This window comes from Austrofundulus limnaeus, unplaced genomic scaffold, assembly GCF_001266775.1.
Source record: "Austrofundulus limnaeus strain Quisiro unplaced genomic scaffold, Austrofundulus_limnaeus-1.0 Scaffold368, whole genome shotgun sequence".
Lineage (NCBI taxonomy): Eukaryota > Metazoa > Chordata > Actinopteri > Cyprinodontiformes > Rivulidae > Austrofundulus > Austrofundulus limnaeus.
In genome coordinates this window covers 127,596-139,663 of record NW_013952770.1, presented here as the reverse complement: position 1 = coordinate 139,663, position 12,068 = coordinate 127,596, and the positions used below count along the sequence as shown (strand labels likewise).

At 39.3% G+C, this 12,068-nt stretch overlaps 2 long non-coding RNA genes across 2 annotated transcripts; both read right to left on the bottom strand.

Moving 5' to 3' along the window:
* Nucleotides 1–745: 745 nt before the first annotated feature.
* On the bottom strand, nt 746–1,566 carry LOC106528297 (uncharacterized). Its single transcript, XR_001311486.1, has 2 exons — nt 1,142–1,566; nt 746–970 (listed from the first exon to the last, which is right to left on the bottom strand). It is a non-coding gene; the product is annotated as an uncharacterized LOC106528297 (long non-coding RNA).
* Nucleotides 1,567–9,867: 8,301 nt separating this feature from the next.
* Nucleotides 9,868–11,040, bottom strand: LOC106528294 (uncharacterized). The gene is made up of 3 exons (XR_001311485.1): nt 10,920–11,040; nt 10,719–10,836; nt 9,868–10,393 (listed from the first exon to the last, which is right to left on the bottom strand). It is a non-coding gene; the product is annotated as an uncharacterized LOC106528294 (long non-coding RNA).
* Between the last annotated feature and the right edge of the window lie 1,028 nt (nt 11,041–12,068).

Here is a 12,068-nt window from a genome sequence, read left to right as displayed (position 1 = left end):
TTGCTGGACTGCCAAACACCCTCGGAGCAATAGATTGTACACATATATGGATCAAAGCCCCTTCACCTGACGCATTCCCATTCCTCAGAAGCAATACCACTCCATCAACGTGCAAATTATATCAGATTCAAAGTACAACCTGCTAAATGTGGTTGCGAGATGGCCAGGAGGAGCGCACGACTCATTTGTGCTGCAAAACAGCGCAGTTGGCATGCGTCTTGCGCAAGGTGCGCATGGAGATGGCTGGCTTGTTGGTAAGTAACTTTTTAATTTATAACTGAGGAAATTTTTTTCTAACCATTTACCTATAATTCACTATTTCCCACAGGTGATCGAGGCTATGCATTAGCCCCATGGCTTATGACACCATTAACCATCCCTCAGACCAGACAGGAGCGCTTGTATAACCAGCTGCACACGCGCACTTTTGCCGTAGTCGAGCGCACAATTGGCGTTTTGAAGGCCCGGTGGATGTGCCTTGATACCGCTGGTGGCAAGCTGCTCTACACACCGGAGAAGGCATGCCAAATTATTCTGGCATGCTGCATATTGCACAATATTGCAGTGAAGGAAGGCATTCCATTCCCCGATCCAGCACCAGCAGAAGAAATGCCACAAGACCCCCCACACGGACCACACCAGGAAAATGCAGTCATCACAAGACAGCAGTTAATTGCACGGCTTTAAGGCAGGCCATGATGTTGTAGCCTAATTAATTTAATATAATGAACAGCTTRATTCAGACTTGGACTTTTTAAATTCACATTTTATTTTGAGATTTGGTCAGCACATCAGCTATGCGTGCCAGACTGTCAGATATTTTTTTCCAAAGTGCCAGACATAGTTTCCAGACATTTTAAAAGGCTTTCTTGGTTTTTCAGAATGGCATCTGATACCACTTGTGTGCGTGGGAGACGGCGGGGGGCTGACACGTCAGCTGGTCCGGCCTGCGGTTCCATGTGCTCCTCTTCTGAATAAAAGAAAATTAACACATTTGTTTTACCATTTCTTCAACATAACTTAAATATGTGACCAAAGGGAAACAAAAGCAAGACTACAGATAAATTAAAATGATTTGATTTTCACACTGTCAGTTAAGACGCATTTAAATAAAATACGGTCTTTTTTTAATTATACTTACCATTACTGTCAGGTGTACTGGCCATATCCTCACATCCAGGTTGGTGTAAGTCGGTGTCCAGGGGAACATCCTCCGATGGAATGCCTGACACACAAACCTCACCCATTATGGCATTTATTTTCACATCCATGTCGGTAACGCAGACCTTACCTTGACCTCCTCCTGTTGCAGTCATTGAGCACCGTGCTGTGGCGAGACGTTTTTTTGAAGCCATTTTCAAATCAAACCACTTTTTTTTTGTTTCGGCGACTGTACGGCCCACAGGAGACACACAGAATTAACAGCAGCAGTTATTTCATGCCATTCTTTGGCTTTAGTCGGTCCTTTAACTCCACGATTTACGCTGCTAAAAAGGACAGATTTTCTTTTATCGATCTCTGACAGCAGGACTTCAATCTCTGAACTTGTAAATTTCTTCTTTTTACTTTTCGTCGTCATTTTCATGAATGGACAGTTCCGGATATCGGAGCCAGGAAACATAGCCTTATATGGTGTTTTTGGGGTGGTAATTATGCTAATCTCCTCTCCGCATGCACGAACAGCTGGATAGAACAGGTGGAATTCATCATGTTTACGCAGCTCATTTACACACTTTTCCTGAAGATAAGAAGCGTTTGTTGAATCTGACGTGGCATGTTCATACGAACCCTTTGTACGAACAAAAGTAAGAGAAATTTAGGAGAAGAATACAAACATGTTCTTGCATGAGGCCCATTGTGCACCAACAGTCAAAACAGAGAATAATTAATGTAATGTGGGAGCTATAATAAATTTAAAGTTATGACATCATAACATTGATGAGGTGCACATTGTCTCTCAGCTTTTTGTCCCACATTCACTGTTTCAGGATCTGGTCACCCTTACTGGAAATTTTACATTCCTGATGGAGAGCCACCATAAAGACTGGACCAAACAGTGTAAGGACAAGTTCTTTTACTTTTGTAGTTTTTCTGTGTCAGTAAGTTTCTCAGGGCTTTCCTAAACAAAAACAATATAAGGGCACAATTTTCAAACATGATCTTAGATAAAGTTCAGTTCAAAGACCATGTAGACTATGAAGATATTTAATATGATATTTACAGCAAGAACCATATCATACTGTAAAGGTTTATGTTTTTGTAAAGGGGTGGCCATCTCTTAAAATGCACTTCAAATGGCTGGAAAATGCAGAGTTTTGAGTATATTTTTTCAAAAATTTCTGGGGTCTCAGCATCTGAACCCTACTAGACTCACTTTGTTCTGCTGGTGCTCCTAGGTGAAACTTACTGTTATCACTACAAATCATTTCTATACAACTWGTTAAATTAAATATATATGTACAATCTTGATTTTTTAAGTTATACTGTTTTGTCACCATGAATGATCTGATGTTTAGTTGAATTTAGTTGAGGTGTTGGAGCAGTTACTATTACAGCAGATGATTCTGGCAATGATCAAATGATGGTCTGGCTGCAATCAGCCTCCTATCTGGTGACTTTACTTTCCTCTGTGGTACTAATATCTGCATGTACCAGAACACAACAGTTCTGTAAGAGCTGTTCATCTCTGTTAGAATAAAAAAAAACAGAGGAGCCTGGGTTAAAATTTGAGATCTTCTCTTGTTACATAAAATAAGCAAATAATGTGAGAGCACATTTAGTTGATTTTAAAAATGAAATATCAGCAACATGTAGTTTTCATAACTGCTCCTTACTGCTGACAGAAATTATTTGTAACAGCACATGATGTTATATCCTACACATTTTATATATAAATCAATTTTATCCAGTAACTAATATAATGATCAACTAAACAACATATAACAACAATAGTTTTGAAAATGGATAAATACAGACATGAAAGAGCAATTTTAAAGAGGGATGAGGAAGAAGAAGAGGTCTGGGCTAAAGCCCATGATGTTTCAAGAGCCTAAAAACGCCCCTGCTGTCCACCGAGACACTGTTGTTCTGATTATTTGATACACCACAGCTGCTTTTTATAAAGGATGCACTCAAGGGTCCACTTGCAAATTTACATCATAAAAACACTTGGCTAACAAGACAATAATGTCGAGATAAACAGGTGTGAGCAAAGACAGACCGAGAAACACACACAAATCCCTGCTGTGAAATTTGTATGCCAGTGGAGCCAAAATTGAGAAGCGAGATAACAAATCTCATTTCCGGCATGTTTGCCAAGTTTCCAGACAGCATTTGTCTTCTGGCTGATTGTGGGGAGTAGGATATGAGTTGAGTAAACAAGGGCACAGATATCCCTGTCTGATAGAATTCACCACTTCACACCAGCTTCTAAAATACAGAGACCGACAAACACTCAAGATCCTTGTTCACCATCTACTGCACATGAATCCAAGTTACACGATGCACAACTTCCAGCATAGTTGTTGCTTCAACATTTAACAGAACCATAGAAAAGAAAACAATTTAACACATAATGATCGACAGCAGTAATATTACTAGTATTTATTGAAGAGTGTGCAGCTTTTTAATATATATTGCAGAACATGGAAAAGTCTGTATTAGTTAAAGTAACAAATAAGTCTAGTCATAAAACCAATTTCAGATACCTGGAATGTAATTGTGGTTAAGATGTAAAACATGGCCTGCCATATACTTGAGCTTCCACAAGCTGCTGAAAATGATCGGCTGCACTGCCAGAGCAGAATCTGATTGTTAAATTAGCAAGATAGACTTAGGGGCAAGTGCCTGGCCCTTGCCTTCCTACGCAGTTCCGCTCAATTCTAGTTTCCCTTCACTGCGCCGTCTGGGATTTCTCCCATAGACAAGGATTTCTTCAGGAGATTTTCATCCGGGCAAATCAGAGAAGAGAACATAGATTTACTGTGCAGTGTCTGCTTGTAGTTTATTTTACCTGGGCCAATCAGCAAACAGAAGGTGGAGTTTTGAATGACGTCAATTTTCTGCGCAGTATCTGCTAGTTAGTTTAGCATACGGCTATGGAGGAAGTGAATGAAGCCAGTCTACGTTGATAAGGCTTCCACATTTAATTACTTTTGTCTGACAAAGTCTGCAGCTCTCATTTACAGCCGTCTCTTTCGGCTAGGTACTTCTCTCTTCTCAGTAGGGTTGTTTACAGCACACGAGATTTCGGGTTAGCTTCTTAGCTTAGCCTCCTTCACAGTGGAGATGGCTACAAATGTCGCAGCCAACCGAACCAATCATTTTAAACTTCAACAGAAGCCACATCTCCAGCAAGAATTGCTTCTCTATAGCTGAGAGTCCAGGCCCTCATACGAAGCAAAGTGAAGGACAAGGGTCTGGTTTTTACCAGGCTAGGGGCAAGAGGATGTCCACATCTTCTTTTGGTCTCCGCAGCAGTTAACAAAAAATAGTTTTTCTGACTCTTGTGTGAATCCCCCCCCCCCCCAAAAAAAAAAAAGAAAAAAAAAACTATGGTTTGATCTACGTGAAAACATATTCTATATTTGAGAAAATATTTAAACTTATTGCGGTAGTAAATTAGTAAAAAAAAAAAATCTAAATTTACTCTTGTAATTAATACAACCCTTCAATTTTATGGATGGGAGATGGGTTTCTCTGTTCATCCTTTGCTGGTGGGGATGTAGAGCAGACACAACACTGTGTTGATATTGCTCCTTCTTTGTGGTCAAGTCTTATTAACTCTAGTTTTGCTCAGGTGTGTGGCCATTTTGTTTAAAATGGAGACACATTTGGCCCATACTAAAGCATGCAAATGGAGAAGAAAGGGCTCTTTGCTCCCCATCCCATCCAGAAGTAACAGAGTTTTCGTCGGCACAGGGTGAGTTGTTCTGTTGGGAGGGATGGCCATCTTCCTTGTTCAACAGTAAGGAAAACATTGTTTTCTCAGGGTACTGGGATTTCCTCAAACAAACCAAGACATACATGTTAGATTAACTGATAACTAAATTATCCCTAGGTGTGAGTGAGTGTGGAGAATGTGGCCCTGTGAATGACTTGCACTTCTCAAACAATGACTGCCAAAGATAGGCACCAGCTCCTCCATGCACCTGAAAGGAGACGTGGGTAAAAACAACATGGATGGATTAATGGGTATGTTTTAAAAAGTTTGGATCACAGCAGCTAAACTGCTGTGACAAATTGTCAGAATATAAAATGAATTGAATCACAACACAGAGCTGTCCAGCAAAGCAAAAAGCAGAGGCATCTGTTTTACATCAATGATGACTGGTGAACTGATCTGCCAGTGATCCAGAAACAACTGATCTGAAAGTCGTTTTACTTACTGTAAAGAAAATCTGGCCTACAGTTTCTCTCTATTTTACTCTGCAGAGAGAATCTTCCAGCCCACAAAGAGGTGCAGGCCTGAAAAGACAGTAATGAAGTAAACAAATATTACTGTTAGTAAAAGACAATTATATTTTGTATATTCTAGATTTTTTCTAGAGAAAAGCTTATACTGGTGAATTTTAAGTGAGGTCCACTGCTTTAGGGCTTATGAAAACTGCCTCTTCAACAACAAGCTGTTTACAGGGTAGTAGTAAATTGCATTTGCTTGCATTATGTAATTAGGTATGAATTTTGTGTAACTTGAACTCTTTTGAGTGATTACTTGAATCTATTCTTGTACTTTAAAGGAGAACAATTATGGGTCCTATAAATTTTTATGGTATGTCTGTGGGCTATCCAGACCATGTTCATTCAATTGAATGCACAAAATAATTCTCAGATAATAAAATTTCCCATTTTCTAGTTCTGCCTGCTCTGACTTCCGTTCAGAAGAGCTGTTTATGTTAATGAGCTCTGTTGGTAACGCCCTCCAAAAATCTGTTGACATCAACTCCGCCCTCCAAAGCCAGCGTTTACGTTAGCATGGCTAATAATAGCAGAAGCTCCGTTGTACAACCATATGAGAGACCCAGAAGCAGAGTCGGTCGCAGCTTCTTTTTTTTCTACCTCCTCTGCTCTGCGCTCACTCTGCATGCTGTTACCAGAGCAGGGAGCAGCAGCAGCAGCAGTGAAAATACCTCAGAAACTCGAACAAATCGGCTTTAACAAGGCTTTAATAAGCTAAACAATAGAGGTACATGGAAAAATGTGTTCATAACGAACGAAAAAAAACATTTAATTGTGTCCATGCTGGTCTCAAACCCTGGTCTCCCACCCTCTCGTCCAACACTCGACCCATTGCCCTATTGGAGGCTTGTTGTGAACTGAGCTGCGCATTGCACAACAACACAGTGACGGCTTTTTATATTGAAGAGGTGGAGTCTCACCCGGGGGTTGCTAGGTAAAGGTAAGGGGCTGAACACAGGTTCCGGTGGGTTGTCGTACGGCTTGTGACATCACAAAATAACGGAAGTAAAAAACTTGTTGTTAATATACATTAAAAATACATTTACTTACAGTAAATATGCCCCTGGGTGCATTTTTTGGTCCTAGGACTGTTTTAAGAAGTACATACCCAAAGTTGAGTAAAAAAAAAACCTTTAAAAAGTGAATTTTGCATAATAGGTCCCCTTTGAAGTATTTTTGAAACTGGTCTGGACCTAGGAGGCAGACATCAAGAGGACTCAAAAAATATAATTAAAGAATTTATTCAATGTAAACCCACAGGGAGAGCTGCAGTGGGCATGCAGACCACCTTGGAGGCTACAGTGGCTGTGGAGACCACCTCCTCCCACCTAGTAATGCTGAAACAGCATGAGGTAGTGTTGTAGATCCTTTGAAGAAGGATACAGGTGCTGGCTGACCAGCAGACCAGCTGGCTCAGGTACAGCTGGGACAATCCTGGGAGCCAGTGTCCTTCTTCAGTTGCATCTGTGTGGACTAGAAGTTGTGTGAGGGCTGAGGAATGACTGCTGGAAGAACTGAAATGGTTGAAGGTGAAACTGGCAGGTCTGTAGATGTGAGAGAACTAAGTAATAGTTATTCAATGACAGGGCTCTGCTTGTGTTGTACAATTCAATAATTGTTCCACATTTAATTTACTGTATTGAAATCTGGGGTAAAGCTTGCAAAACAATTACAAATCCGATTTTTGTTTTACAAAAAAGAGCTGTAAGAATTATCGCGAGAAAAGATTACAACATCCATCAAATACATTATTTTGTAAACTGAAATTTTTGAAATTCTATGACTTGATTGACTACAATATTTTACTGTTTATGTACAAGGCTCACAGTAACATATTACCTTCCAACATTCAGGTAAACTTTAAGAGAGACAGTTGTTATTATCTAAAGGGGATGGAAATGTTTGTGAAGCCATATTTTCATACTTGCTTGAAAGAAAGATGTACTTTAATCCAGGGTATAGGATTGTGGAATGGTCTGGAAGATGATCTTAAAAATGCTAGATCAATGTATATAATTAAGAGACAGATAAAAGCTGGTTCTTTGAAGATATGTGAAAAGTAAAATGTGAAGCCATTTGATTTGTTGTTTGAGCTGATGTTTTTATGTTGTTTTATTTCTATTTTTTATTTTATGTTATCATTGTTTTGTAAATCATGCTTCGCTTGAATATATTCTGGGTCGAAAAGGGGCAGACAAAATAAGATTTATTCTTCTTCTGCTACCTTTCATTTTATTTTGATTTGTATATAGTTTTTTTGGTTTATTTTTTATTATTGTATATAGTATGTTTCAATGAAATTAATAAATTTTTGAATTGAATTGAAATTTAATTGAGTTTGGGGGTATATGACTGAATATTGTCCAAGAGGTTGAATATTAACAGTCTGTATTTAGGTTCTGATTAGCAGAGGCATAGTGGAGCAGTTTCTTTATCTGAAGGCTGATTTCTCGTAGTTCTAAAGAGAAAAGATTAAATGTGACCAGTTGTTCAAAAAAGATGTCTGCAGGGTCCATTTATGGATGGATTCTTTTGTAACCCCTAATTTACACTAGAAGCTGTTCCACTCCGCTGCTCTGCCGTCCGACCTCAGCAGCAAATACACAACCATTATAATCAGTGAGACTATTTACACTGGCTCCACACTGCGGTGCAGTGCAGTGGTGCGCCGATGGCATTCTGACAAAATTAGATCCAATACTATTTTTGCAAGATGCTGGAGCTGCTCCGGAGTCAATCTACAAAGATCATGTTGCACCAACAGGAAAAGGAACAAGCGCAACTTCCGTATTTTCAAAATAAGTCACCAAAAGGCGGAATAATTTTGTCAAAATCCAAGCTATATAAATCAATATATGGACAATTTTCTACACAAAGGCTGTCATAATGTATCGTTCTGTTTGGGAAGCAGGTGGCAACATGTAGCATGAAGCATATGTGTATTTTATTTTTAAATCAGAAGTTTCAAAAAGACGGCAGATACAGTTTCAATCATAGACCTCAAAAACCTTTAACTATGTTTTCAGCTGTGTTTGGAGTTTGTTTTTCACAGAATTAATAATTTTTTGCCCCAATTTCCACATTTATCACTAGATTTATTGCAGCAGAGCTGAGTGAAGTGGACAATGTATTAATTGGTGTGGAAACTAACAGCTGCGAACTGCACACCGCAGTGGAGTGGAGTCATATAGGGTGAGACCTAAAGGTGGTCTGAACCCAGGAAGCAGACATAAAAAGGACTCAAAAAATATTAAAGAATTGGTTTAATGCAAAAACAAAAACAAAAACAAAAACTGGTGAGGCAGCACACCTAAACTCGAGACACAAGGATGAGGGAGAACAAGAATCTAGTAAGTGGAGGAAAGAGAACGGTTTCTCCCCCCAGTTCTCCCCTATGGTCTGATCTGGGGGGTGGGTGGGCGGATCTTCCCATGCGGGTGCCCCTTGGGGCTCTGCGCTCGGGATCCCTCTCGGGCCATTGGGCTCTGGTCTTCCCTATGTCTGCCTCGTGTCTTGGGGGTTGGGTCTCGGTCCTCCACAGTCACTATTAAATATTCTATTGGAGAAATCTTGTATATACACGCATGTTCACAACTGCTCACAGACAGGTGTTCTGATCCGGGGGGTTCTGACTGGTCACTGAGTGTGTATACAGTATATGTCTGTGTGAATATACTGACAATATTTATGAATGTAGGCATGTATGTATGTACGTATATCTTTATATATGTATGGGTATGTGTATATACTGTATTCATATATGCCCTCCATATATTTATCCATTTATTTTTCAGGTGAGCGGACAGATGTTGGGTGTGTGGTCCTGTTTTGTTTTGTTGGTGTATATTTAATATACTTCTAATCGCTATTTCAATCTTTCTATCTTTCTAATTCTCTCTCTGTTTTTCTCTCTGTTTCTATTTTCTCTTCACTTAAAAAAAGTCACTGATGCTGAAGAAATAAATAAACTAATATTTGGTTTCATTTTCTACTGAAGTGACACAAAAAATACATTTATTGTTTTAAAAAATGGGACATTATAGCAAACTTGAAGAACAGTGGAATATGTTTTTATTCTTTATTCACAAGGATTAGATATCTGCAAACACTAATTTGTTTGATATTTGATATGACATAAAATGAAATTCTGATGTAAAGAATAGTGTAGAGATTTAACTTGTTCTCATTGTAAAATCTAAGTTATGACGGAACTGTTTCCTTGAGGAAAAAGAGCTGATAGTGTTATTAGAAGTCCAACACTTTTTAAAAAAAATTTTAATTGAATATTTTATTTATTCTTTTATTTCACTGTGCCTATTTGAACAAAATATAGCCTAGATTCTGATAATGTTGGAAAGGATGTGTTGTAAATAATAATTCTAGAGATGTGCAATTATGTTGAAATAAATCTACATTACGAAGCATCACCAATTGCACTGAATTGGAAATATTTTTYTAAAATACACTGAATTACAAGGCTTTACAGATTTAAAGGTTATAAAAACAACTTGGGCCGGTCGGAGGCATCAAACTCCAGGGCTGAAAATGAGTCCCACTCCGGCCCTGGTTGTAGATACAGAAAAGTGGGAGGGGGAGGAAAAGGGAACGGCAGATTTGGTTGAAGACAAACATGTGGAAGCAGAAGAGTCCATGACTGGGGTCAAAGATAAAACATATGAGGTTTGACAGGAAAGCTGTGGGTCAAAGGAGGGTGGGATATCTATTTGGCTGGGGGCAGGAGAGGAGGATGATGAGCTTGTTCCTGAGCTGAACCTGTTGAAGAATGTGTTCAGCTCATTTGCTCTGTCCAAACTTCATCTATCCGATCCTCCTTTTGCTTGAAGCTTATCTTCATGCCTGATCACACATCTCTGATATTGTTCCTCTGCAGTTTACTCTCCAGCTTCTTTCCATACACATTCATTACCATTTGGATCTGTTATACATGGTTGAAACCAAAAAGGCACAGATTTGTGAAAGAGGATTGCTACACCTCTATTTTTAAAAATAAAAGATGAATGAGCTTGAGAAATCTGATTAAGTTTTCTCTGTTGGATGGTCTTTATGTGAGTTTCTTGAAGAAACACAATGTCAGCTTTTAATGACTTCCAATGTGCAAATACAGTATTTTATCATGCTTAATGGGTTTAAGAAGACCAGGGGTGTCCAAACTTTTTTTAGTGAGGGCCAAATACAGAAAAATAAACAAATGGCCGGGCCACAAACTTGATACATCAATAATGTGTGTATTTCTAACTCACCTATTGGGCATAAGGTCACTGTGGTTAGTCTTCGCATGGGTTCAAGGGGGGTGGGGGGATAAAGTTGTATCGAGGGGGTTTTAAGGTCAAGTGAGTTAACTGTCCTTCACACCATTTTCTGTAAAATAATGAAAACATAAATGGATCAGTTTTACTGTGAGATACATTCATTCATCAATAATGTGTGTATTTCAAACTCACCACTGACTCTGATAGAATTCAGGGAGGGAGAGAAGCTGATGTTGACTCTTCAGAGAATCATCACATTGCATTTCAATCAGCTCTAACTGCAGACACTCTTCCACTTAGTCTGCATCCACCAGGAAGGGGGTTGAAAACAGCTTGATTTGTTCTTCAATTCCAGAAAAATCTTGGAAACGCTGGTTGAATTTTGTCATGAGAGATTTAATCACAGACATACAGTATACAGTATTTCTCCTTTTTAGCAGAAAGATCGGTCTTTGGAAAAGCAGACTTGATTTCAGACAGCGCAGGAAAGTGTGCAGCATTAAAGCCTCGTAGCTGTGTCTCAAACAGGCGGAGCTTTACGCAGAAGACTTTCATGTGCACATACAGTTGTGGCACCAGCTGTTCTCTGCGTTGTAGGTTCTTGTTCAGTGTATTCAGATGATGTGTAAGGTCAACTAAAAATGCCAGGTCTGCCAGCCACAGAAGGTCACTTAGTTCACGAAGAGGTTGGCCCTTGTCTTTTAAAAACTGTCGTTATTCCTTTTAGGCTCATCATATCAAGCAGATCCTCCGTAAAGCAAAAATTATCATCTACTTGCCGCAAAAAATTAACAGTTGCGCGGTGTCTGTGGCATCCGTGCTCTGATCGCATGCTATCGAGTAAAAATCTAAACCACAAGCTTTGTCGCTCACCGCCATTTCTGGAGACTCAAACTGAACGCAGTGTCACAGTCACGAAAGGGTTCTTCTTCTCTTCTCCTCTTCTCTATAATTTCGTTTCTGTGGCTGGCTCTATCCAGTGTTGAAACTGAGAACTGCAATAGAGTTGAGCTCAAAGTTCTTGTGCGGGCCATATTCAATTATATTTTCAGAATTTGCTGTGGGCCAATAAAAACGGTACCCGCGGGCCGTAGTTTGGACACCCCTGAACAAGACCATGACATTACATGAGACCAAGGATAGAGTATCAATAATATTGCTCATTGTTAAGCCTGGATTATACTTCAATAAGACATGTGTAGGAGTGAGTTATTTATTCAAATAACTTATCCACATCTTCTCATAACTAGGCTATGAGAGAAAATTTTACCAAGGTTTCTTCTCATTACTTAATACTTGTCTGTGCAAAGTGAAGTGACACAATGAGGGAACTCAGACATG